The sequence below is a fragment of the Zosterops lateralis genome, assembly GCF_965231275.1.
Source record: "Zosterops lateralis genome assembly, chromosome: 3".
In the NCBI taxonomy this organism is placed as follows: Eukaryota; Metazoa; Chordata; class Aves; order Passeriformes; family Zosteropidae; genus Zosterops; species Zosterops lateralis.
The window spans coordinates 105,305,745-105,317,893 of NC_139764.1; positions in this window are offsets into that span (position 1 = coordinate 105,305,745).

The window sequence follows — 12,149 nt, forward strand, 5'->3', positions numbered from 1 at the left end:
AAAAATCAGAAAAAGGCAAGTCATCAGGCTGCCCAGTAGAACTCAGAATTAAAAGGATGATATCACATTTTGGACATCTTTTTGCAATTTAAATCTTCATTACATGAAAGAGATTGTCCATTAGCTACATTATTTAGGAACTTGATGGTCTCTGTCAGACTTTTAAGTTGCATAGGACACGATGAATAAAGTTGTCCAAATTCGACATTTACCATCACATAAATTATAACATTGTTATTATTAAATACAAAATTAACACAAAGCACTAAATGTCTGTGATTTTTTTTTAATTTGAAGAGCTGTAGCACTGAAGTACTCTTCCTAGATGATCCTTTGAGCTTAGAGCTTAGCTAGAATTAATGTTGTCATGATTTTCATCTGATTGATAGTTTGACACTACCCATTTCTGAAATTTCACTGTTGTTATTTCATTTTGGGTCAGTGGCACTTGCACAAAGTGAAGAGTTTAAAATTATTTCTGATGTCTCAGCAAAAGGAAGGGTCAGTAGTCTGCTGGGAAGGAAACGTACAAGTCAAATATGCTGCGTTATACATTGAAATCATCTGGAAACAAATGGAAAGAATACACTAACATACACTTTTAGCTGATGACAACAGTTTCAGTAGAGGAAAAATGACCTAATTTTTTGAAGTAAGCAGCTGAAAAATTTCTGCCTAAAGAGCATTCAATGCATCTTGTCTGAAAAAAAATGTCTCTCCTATGCAATCAGCTTTTATGCCTCTACAGAAAAAAGTCCTTTTCCAATGATAACTAAGTAGTATCACTACATGCAGTGAGGGTGCAACACTGAATTACTTGCTTAATTATTTCAAATGGGTCAGTGATTGGAGTTTCTTTTTTGAATCATGGGCACATGTGACAAACTATAGCTTAGTATCCACTGATTAAGTGAGAAGGTTGTTACAACCTCGGTCCTTAAGAATAATGTTGTTGCCAATTTAGATGAGATAAGGGAGGAAATAAAACAAGACTGTGAGAAAGCAAATATTTTATAAAAGATTTTTGTGTTTTCTGGATATCCTCTCCTAATAAGTTTGAAATTCCATAGAACAATGAACCTTAACATATACATATGCATAACACTTTCAGAGTTTTAATAATTATATTTTTGCCCGTAGTAGAGACATAATACTATATATTTATGAATTTTAACTTCATAGTCATATTCTTCATTAATTTTTATGCAGTCAGAGTTAGTTAATCTAAATCTCTATTTACATATTACAGAACTACCATAATCTTGTTTCTTTCAAATCACAGAGGATTTTTTTCAATATGATGGGAGATTGCCTGAAATGAAAATGCTGGTAGTACAAAAGGTACCTGCAGAATAGTTTCAAATAAAATTTGGAATGCTTTGAATCCTCCAGTACTTAGTGCTCTAAATCATTAAAAGATAGAGCTGATGTGTCTGTTTCTGATAAAAATACCAAGCAGGATGAACTCTTCCATTTTCCAATTCAAATTTTATACTTGGATTTATTTTTGTTTTGTTTCTTCAAACAACGATGAAGAAAAATAAATACGTCTACTTGCAAAATCCTCAAAGCATTTTCCTCTTTATATTTTTTTTAAAGCTAACATTTTAAAAATCATCACAGTGTTTGTGTATATGTAAGTGTCTGCCTGTTTGTCCCTCCAATTCCTTTATGTAGTTTAATCCTGTTGATTGAGACAGGGAAATTCAGTATTTCAGACCTATGAAGCTCTTCCAAATTTAATTAAATATAGCAGCTAGGTAGAGCAGAGAAATCTCTCACATGCTGTCGCTCAGAAAAATGCATCAGGATGCTGTTATTCCTTCTCAGACAGTAGGCAATCTCCTCAAAATGCAGTCACCAGAAATGCCTGCAATGGTGAAAAATCTTCATTCAAAGGCCATATGTTTTTAAACATAAAAATCAATAATATGTGGTATGAAAATTATACAAATTTTTCCTTAATTTTCATATTCCTGGCTTTTTAAGTTTCCTTTGCTGTATTTTGTTACTTCAGTGTAACCTAATAAAAGAAGAATCTGTGCCAACTTTTCTGGTTTATATCTTTTACTGAAGAATTCAGGTGAAAGTCAACCTGTGTTTCAAGATGTAAAGCAAGGCAAATGCTTTCAAGTTCCTCACTTCTTGCTACACAAGTGTCCTTTACTCACTATCTACTTACTATCACTTACTATCTACTACTTATTATCATTCGGTGCTATCAGCAGGTTATACTACAGGGACTGGTTATGTCGGCCTGAAGTCAGTCTGCAAAGATAAATCCACACCATGTCAATCAGTGCTGAGGCTAGAAAGCAGTTTGCCAGCCCTCAACAAAGCTGAAGCAGCCAGTTTTATTTTATTTTGGTTTAATAAAAAACACCTATACAGCTACAGGATAAACAAAGACTTTTTCATTTTTTTTTTTTTTAAGAAACAGAGAAAACCAGCTATGAACAATTTCAGAACAAGATATTGTTTTGAACACAGTGTGTGAAAGTTTGGTATTTTAATAAATAAATAAATAAAAGGATAGAAGGAACTGTCATTCCATCAACAGCACAGAAATCACAGAAATGCACAAAATTAAAGACTTACCTCGACACACCAGACTCGTTATGTGTAAATGGAAATAGAATCTACCTGGAGCTGATGCTACAGTCCTTAGTATGAAAATAAAGAGTCACTGTAACAGAGCAGTGGTTTAAACCTGGTCTGGTGTTGCCAGAAGTCAGTGTGTGATGGCAGCCCCCTGCCCAAACCGTGCTAAACATCCTCCCTCCACTGTGACTCCAGAGCAAAAGGTGTCCCCCAGTGAGGAACAGCCAGGGGTGGGAAGCAGGGACCCCTGAGTGGGTGTCTGTGGTCTTACAGGGGATCTCCCTGCACGGGCATCGGGGTTTGCATGGAGAAACACAGGCAGACATCCAGCTGGAGCAGCCCTATCTCCCATGTGAGAGGGATGCAAGTAGTGATTACACTCCTCCAAAGAGAGGGATGGTGGGAATAGCATGGCCTGTGAGGTGTCTTGGTGTGTGAACTGTCTGCATAACTGTGTAAATAGATGTGTGCATCTGTGATTATACATTTTTAAATTGATTATAAAAGAATGTTTAAAAAATAGTCTCCATATATATTAACATTTTGTAGGTGTGCAGTACAGTGGTTTATGTGTTGACTTGCTGATATTGATCCTGAATGTATATCTCACTGATTGCCAGTTAATTACATGCCATTAGTAATTCAATTAACTGCTTCGATCCTGATCTGATTTAGACAATATGAATTTCTTTCTATGACAGAGGAAGCTAGACTTGATTAGTTTAGCTTGGTGTGCAAAAATGTATATAAATGATCTTGACTGAAATACACATTCATTCTACTTTTTATTTGAATGGAAATGTACGTTGCCACAGTTGTAATTTCTTCCTAATTATATCATTACTTTGCTATGCAATATAAGCAAAACAATCCTTGAAGCCAGAAATAATTTTTAAAATATAATTAATTGACCTAGTACCTAAGGTTGAATCAAGTAATTATTTTATTGACTATAAATCCAATATGTGCTGTAATGACCCTTAGCTATTCATGGCTAAGATCTCATAATCTTACACTCTAATGAAGAATCAATGCCATTGCTTTTAAAATCTATTTCCTTTTTTTCAGAGAGGACAAACAATGAATGAATTTTTAGGACCTGCACCTTCCACTTAAAGTTTGGAAAAAAGAAAAGCATTTATAAGTGGTCAGTAACCCTTTCCAGCTCTGCAGAAAAGCCCTGCAAAAGTTTTAATGTAATATTTGTATCATGAAGCCTTGCACACACACCCATCTAACTGCATAATTTTATACAGCCCTTTTTACAATCCCTGCAGAGAGACAGATGTATCCAGACCTGGAATGCTCCCTTTAAGGAGTTGTATGATTTAGACACTGAGTCCTGAGAGAGCAGGTAAAGTCTGTCTAGCCTCTCTCATGGCTGTCTGTAAAAGTACCCAAAATTCTGGAAAATAGCAGCAAAATTTGAGGAACACTGCTGGTTACTGAGTAAACGGACAATCTTGCATTGGACAGGGTAAAATGTGCAATTTCTTCTGCTAAAGGGAATGGAGGAAAAGAAGCAGCAACAAGTTAACATGTCTGTGTTATCACTGAAAGTAAATGAAGTGATGGTACAGGATGCAGCAAGAGGAATGGTTTTAGGATACACGTGGAAAAGATGTTGACATCCTCAGAGGACTGAATCCTTGCAGCTGAATGTATGGAGAACATCTCCACCTTGGTTTTATCACTGAAATGTTCTTTCTTCAGTTGGAGATCAACTGCTGAGAAAATTAGTCTTTTTGAAAGGGTTCTGAGTTTCAGGAATATACATTTTCCTTCTCTGAAAAGTGGCACTGCCCCCAGGAGCTGGGTCAGAGACGAAAGTGGGAATGCCTATCTCCACTTTTGCAAGGATTTGTTTACCTTCCAAACTGTCAGAAAACACCACCTCTTTTTTTACTGCTAGTTCTCCTCCATGTAGATAAAGAACTGTATTATAATTGATAGAACACATAGAACTGCTGATGCTGGGACATAATGGCACAGAAACTGAAATTTGACATTAAGGGTTTTATTCAGGGAGAAATGAAAAAGCTGTTATGTAAGATCAGCTGCAGTTCAACTAGAAAATGCATTAAGCCAGGCTCAGAACCAATGGTTCTCGGGGAAATGCTGCACTAAACAACATCTGGTAGGATAACAAATTAATAAATGCTACGGATGGAGTGATATTCTTCATATTTTTATTGATATAAACCAGCAATTTTAAAGTTTGGTAGTAAATGCAACAATGGTTTAGCAAAATTCAGTTACAAGGTACCCTTAATTATTTTGTGATTAGAGAGTAAAGTCAGACAAAATTGTCAGGGATTCAACTTCCACTGAGTCATGAGGATCAGAAGGAACTCCATTTTGTTCCAAACTTAGGTCTGTCTGGATCCATGGTACATCCTCTAAAGTTTTGGGATTTCTGAGAGAGATTTCCACACTCCAGGTGTGAAGCACACCTGGATTTTTCTCTTCCGCCTGGTGGTATTTCTTCCATACATTCAGTTATGTGGGATTTATGTCTTCTCTGCAGGAAGATTAGGATGTGCATATGTCTGAATTATGAACTCCTGAAGACTGGCTACTCATGTTGAGTAAAGTGGCAGCAAGCTTGTGGGTGATATGAAGTTGTTACTGATACTGATCATTTTTTCATCACAGAGAAACTTATTGAATTCCAGACAATTTTGTGTTCAAACACTCTACAAGCTGGGATCTATTTATTACAGGTGCACTCTGGAATAGTTATAAATTGGAAACATTGCATCTAGAGTTCTGTCTGAAGGGCATTGAGAGCCTATAAATTGTCACGCATCTCCTGCATAGAAACATTTCTTCACCTACATATTTTGTCATCACTGCCATTGAAAAGATAGAGACTGAAGCTCTGGAAACACTTGATGGATTTAATCATAATCATAGTAATAATGTGATATTAAAGCGATTAGAGACTTTCTTATTTACCGTGACTGAAGTTCATCCCTCAACCTTGTCAAAAGTCCCTTTCTTCCCTGTGAAATCACTTACTCCCTGAACCTCAACCTGATACATGTCAGGTACAAAACAGAACCAACATGAAGACTCTATGGGACGCACTGAGTTACTGGTGTTACTGGGAGTTCAGGTAGAAGGTAAATACTGACAAATAGCTATAGAAAAAATAGGTGCATCTCAGCCTGAGTCTGTTGGCTCACCCACAACAATGGTAAGAAATGGGCCACATCAGTGGGAGCTCCAATAGCTTCTCACCTTCTCTCCCAGAGCTTGGCTATTTCAGATGGCTTAGGAATCCTAAGTTGAGAATTTTGTCCATTGTGAAAAACCACTATGGCTGAAATAGAAGCAATATCATGTCTTTGCCTGAAAATGTAGAAAAGTCCCAGTGGGAAGTGTCAGAAATGGCCAATATCAATAATTCAAGTAATATTCAACAAGTCTTCAAGCAATATCTTCAAACAAAACAATACAACAACAACAAAACAAACAAAACTCGAAACAACAAACACAAAAAAATACCAACCAAAAAACCCCCCCAAAAAACCCCCAACAAAACCGAAAATAATTGTTTTCAGCTCCTCCCATCCACAAACAACCCTAAAATCCAGAATGGAAAAATTTGACTAATGAGATACCAATACACAGAACAATAATTTTTCTTTTGTATAATGATTACTGTTTGAGAACTAGAATTTCAAATCTTCAAACATATTTTTAATGAATAATTTCTATCTCATTCTTGCAATTAAATGCTCAATTATTTTTAGTGTGCTCTAATGTATGTGAGACACTTCAATTCCATGCTTATGTTGAATATATATCAGTTTTATTATGCATAACTAGACTAGCCATGGTGATATTTTGTACTTTATTTGTAGGTATTTTTCTTCTTTACGCCTTTTTTATTTTTTATTTTTGTTTATTCCCCCAGACTAATAGGAGGAAGAAAGTTTTACATGGTGATTACCCTGTGCAGGAATCAGAAGAGGATGTGTGCTGATCCCAGTGCATTTCATTAGAAGGTCCTCTTATCAATTGCTTTACATTATGTTTCAGGCTGAAGTTAAGAAGCCTGGCTGCCTGTTTCTGCCAGTATGTTTGGAACATAAACCAGAATTGTTCTTTACCTCTGAAGCATGAGTTAAGAGGAGAAAAAAACCTCCATATATATTTTACAACATTGCAACACGTTTGATGATTGCATCCAGATGTTGTGTCACAGATACCTCCACATGAAACCCTCTGGCTCAACATGACACAGCAGCAGAGTCTGTCTGGTCTAGAGACAACAAACTGGCATTATCTATCAATGGGAAAAACTGAATCCAGGGAAACAAGTAACGCGTAACTATCAAAAGTAGAAAAAATGTGATAAGATTTCCTTGTATAAGTAATATAAAAAGCTTAAGTAAGGCATTGCCATTAAGTCTGTTACTACTCTGGTACATATGAAAAATTCTACCCATACAGCAAATCCGCTATGTCTTCACAGATGGATAAGATAATGTATGCACAATAGAGTTTGCAATCTGTGGATTCAGTAATTTTCTTAATTAACTCTTCTAACAGAGTACTCTTGCATTTAGGCAGCTTAGAGAAATGTTTGTGTGGACAAACCAGAAGTTGATTTTTTCTGGTCATGAAGTGCTCATGAACAGGAGCCATGTGGATTTACTTTTGTTGGAAACCTAGTTTGCAGCCCTAGGTATAAGATAATTCTTTCTCTCACTATTCTAAAGGGAAAAAAAATAATTTAAAGCTGTTCAGAATGCCTGAAAGAGTGGGAAGTGTTAACATTAACAAGATTCTTCTATTTTGAAGTGGAAAGGAAGCTAGGCACCATTGATAACCACTTCGTAGGAACCACTGAGGCACTCCAAATTGGGAGATAATTTTAAGGCTTTTCTATTAAGGAAATAATGCTGTAAGTAATTGTTTTAATTTTAAATCAAGAAACAAGCTTCTGACTGTTACATGTGTGAAAGGAAAAAAGATTGATGTTTTATTGGAAGAATTAACAAAAGCATTAAAAGAAAGAGCTTATGCTTTTAAAATGAATTAAGCAAACAACAACATTTTAAAAGACTGAAGGTCTGCTAAATTGGATATACTGTTTGACTTTAAATTTGACGTAGTATTTGTCTTGTACCCCCTGTCCTATTTTGTTAATGAAAGCAGGTAAATGGATATGATACTTCTTTACATAAGCCAACAGTTTCAGACGTCAAAGTTTAAAGTTGGAGATGTAAATCTGCATTTAAGCACCTGAACAGAATCTTCAGATACTCAAATAACCCAGTTAGTACCCTTGTAAAAGCAGTCTGCTCCTATTAGGTGGCTAAAAGCAGATTTAGAAACTTACATTTAACAAGGAAAAAATGTAGCAAATGTTCTAGTAAGGGTGACAAGAAAACAAGAATCTTTTGTAAATGCAATATGTTACCAAGGAATAAGGAGATCAAGCAAAGAGTTGATCTGGTGCTTACCAAGGAGAGATAGCTATTGACAGGCAATACAAAGGAGAGTTAAAGCATTTACTGCATTTTCGGCTTCAGCCCTCACTGACAATAACAGTGTTCATCAGGCAGCTCATTACGTCACCGTGAACAACGAGGGGTAAAATCTCGGGCCAGAAGAGCAGTGACATGAGCCAATTAGAGAGCAGGTAGATAAGTTTGAACTGTCTGAGCTTGATGAAAATCACTTTATGGTACTGACTCGAACAGTCTCAGGGTCAGCAACTTTGTGAACTCATAAGGACTAGTGTTGCTTCTGAAGCCCAGAGAAGGAAAATGTATTGTCTATTTTTAATGGGTGTAAGGAGTAACCTAGCAGCTGACCTTCAGTTCCTGTGAAAATACGGGAATAAATAATTGAACTACATGTATACAGCTAGTACATGTTTATAAGGAGCTGAAGAACAGCCGAGAACAAATCATGTCAGAGTTTTTCAGCTTCCTTCTGTGAGAAGTTAAGAGCTTTCCTGAAAAAAGAAGAGAAAAGGAACAGAGATCATGTGGCTAAACTTCAGCAGGTTTCTCTTAAACAAGCTAAAGAAATATGGCACGGCTGGAAAGGAAGGATATCATACTGGGGAAAGTAGCTATTAGGTTCACTGCCAAGTTGGAAGGATGCTGTAAGTGGAATTTCACAAGGTCTGTCTTCAGTCTGCCACCACTCGATATTTCCCTTAATTATTTCAAAAGCATGAAGTGTATACTTATTTAATTACTAATCAGCACCAAGCCAGGAGGGGCTGCACTAAGATTTGAAGGAAGGACTAGAATACAAAATTATCTTTACAAATCAGCAAAAAAAAAGATGAAGAAAACCCAAGACAGTTTCCAGACAGATTCAAGACTGTTCTAAAGGGAGGGAAACAAAATGTTTCTACAAAGTGGTAGCAGGAACAGGACTGCAGAACAAGGGAAGCCAAGTTGGGCAACAGGTATGACCATGTCAGACATAGGTTGGTGGCCTGGCAGACCTGGGTGCAGTCCTGCAATACTCAAGCAGAGTTAGGTCTGTGCAGTCACTCCCTGGTGAAAGTTGGTGAGTGTTATACAAGCACAAAATGTCCGAGGTCAACTGGGAAGTCAAGTGAACAGATGAGGATGGGCAGGGGACAGGACAGGACACACACTCACCCTCACCATGCCCAGCAAGCACTGGGCTCTACACTGACATAGTGCTCCTGGGCCAAGGGTTGGAAACTTGATGAGGTTGCTCAGAGAAATTCAGACCATGTAATACACTTGAGGTCAATAGGTCAATAGGTCAGAAATCTTGGCCTATTGAAGGTGCTCAGACTGCTTCTACTAGGAAAAAAAAAGAATCCTTAAAGGAGGGATGATAACTTGTCTTAAACATATAACAAATGATAACAAATCTTAAACATGATAACAAATGAGTATAAGAGATAAATGAGCTTTCTCTACAAGTATTGTTCAATCAGAAACAGTGGACTTATACTGAAATAGAAGAAAATTAGTTTAAACATCAGGGAAACATTTTCTAAGTATCAAAATAAGCATTGCTGGAAGAGATTTTGTAGAAAGCATAATCTCTTTCATCCATCAGAGTTTTCTATGTATGGTTGATCATGACTTGAGACAAGAAAATGGACTGAGTGACCTTTAGGTTCCTTCTAATCCTATTTTCTCTGATTTAGTGACAATGTTGATGAGCATACTTCATGGAATATGTATCTACAAGTAATCAGTGAAATGATTTGTAGAATAAGGTACTAATGTAACACTTTAACTCTTTAGTCCTAAGTGATTTCAGTAAACAGAAATAGAATTTACATTTCATACTACAATTAGGAATCATCTAGAAGGTGATCATCTGCTATTTATTAACTTAAAAGATGTAATTATTGATACTGAAATATCTACTTCTAGGTGACACGTTTTGAAAATCAGCATTAATGCTTTTCCAGTGTTTTCTATAAAAGCTTCCAAGAGGAAAAGTAGCTTTAGGCAGAGCAGAAGACATGTTGTTTTGTCATGTGTAGCTAAATACTGTACAGATTAAGGATGTGGATTTAAAGAACATAGAGCCTGATTCAAACAAAAGTAATGTTAATCACTTGTGGATCATTTTAATGTGATTTGCTCTGTGTCATCAGCTTTGTCTATTTGACTGAATTTAATACTGTTGACATTTCTACTCTCAATTTTAAACTTTGTATTTTTCTCTAACTTGTTTTTACAGCAACTTAATTAAAGAGTGGGTAGCTTGATACAGACATTAGGGTGGCTTTTGCCTTATAAAATATGAAGCAATGTACAGAGTGTGTTGAGTTGTTATATAACAATGTCAAAGATGGAAGACTTGGAGCAAACAAACTGCAGTTGATTATTTATTTATTATCTAATTCAATCCCTTGTTGTGGTCAAAATACACTTACTCATGAAGCTTATACTACACAATCAGCCATGGCATGTAGCCAAGAGCCTGTTTAACCCATGGTCATCCATAAAAAAACCCTGTTACATAATTGTCAATAACTTTGCTTAAATATATAATCAAAGCTAAAGTGGAAGTATTCCATTGGACATTCCATGAGTGGATTCTGGGACTGTATGATAATTCTCCTAACTCTACTAAATATCACAGAATTACAGAATATTCTGAGTTTGAAGGGACCCACAAGGATCATCAAGCCCCGTTCCTGGCCCTGCACAGGACAGTCCCAGGAGCCACACCTTGTCTCCAGCAGTATCATCCAAAAGCTTCTGGAATTTTGTCAGGCTGGTGCTGTGAGCACTGCCCTGGGGAGCCTATTCAGTGCTCCATCACTCTCTGGATGAAGAACCTTTCTCTAATACCCAACCTAAGCCTCCCCTGACACAACTTCAGACCATTCCCTTGGTCCTGTCCGTGGTCACCACAGAGCAGAGATCAGTGCCTGACCCTCCTCATACTCTCACAAGGAAGTTGTAACTGCAGTGGGGTCTGCCCTCAATCTCCTCCAGGCTGAACACACCAAATGCCCTCAGCTGCTCCTCAAACAGCTTCCCCTCAAGGCCCTTCACCATCTCTGTTGCCCTCCTTTGGGTATTCTCTAGTGGCTTAATTTCTCTTTTATGTTGTGGTTCCCAAAACTGCCCCCAGGGCTCAAGGTGAGGCTTCCCCAGCCCAGAGCAGAGCAGGACAATCCCCTCCCTTGCCTGGCTGGCCCTCCTGGCTGCCAGGGCACTCTGACTCATGTCCAACTTGACATTGACCTACTTAGGGCTTGATTTGGTTACCTGAAGGTAAATATTTGTACCATGGAAGATGTTCTGGGCTGTCTCTGCTGGTCTTCATGCCAGTGCAGGTGACTGTAGTCCTCCTTTAATTCCTGTGCCAAATCTATAAGCTTTATATCGATCTGATCCCTACATGGCAGAAGAAATCTCAAATGGCACTTAGAGGCATGTGTTTACTTAGAGGAGTGTGTTTTGGCAGGTGAATGAATCAAGGGCTACAGCAGCTCAGTGTTAAACACCCAGCTGTCATTTGGTTACCAACATCTCCATGACTTAATCTGAAGGCAGACACTTGTGCTAGTAGATTTATTCAGTTGCTTAACTACAAACCTTCTTTGTAACCTTCTAAGGTATAAGACATATGAATTAGTAGTGACAAGATTGCACTCACCTGGACTGACAACTGGAATGGGGCTTTACATAGAGAACAATTAAAGTTAGAGAAGTTATATTTATCTATAGAAATTGTTGGGCTAGATATAGAGAATGCCAGCTTGGGAATATACCACAGTAACCCCAACTTTATTTTGTTAAATACCACCTATCAGATAATGCCAGATGAAATAGCCAGACTCACAACCTTATTTTTTTTTTCTTTCCTGTTCTTATTACTAGTCAAAATATATTGGTTTTGGGTTTTTTTTCTCCCTATCTGGTCTCTCTAAAGGAACCACAGAAGAAACATATATTATAAGGAACAGCACAGTCTAAGAAACAATAACTGAAGCCTTGCTTTTTCCTTTCTCAGAATCTCCTTGCAGGTGATATATAATATACATATTACACACAATATGATAACAT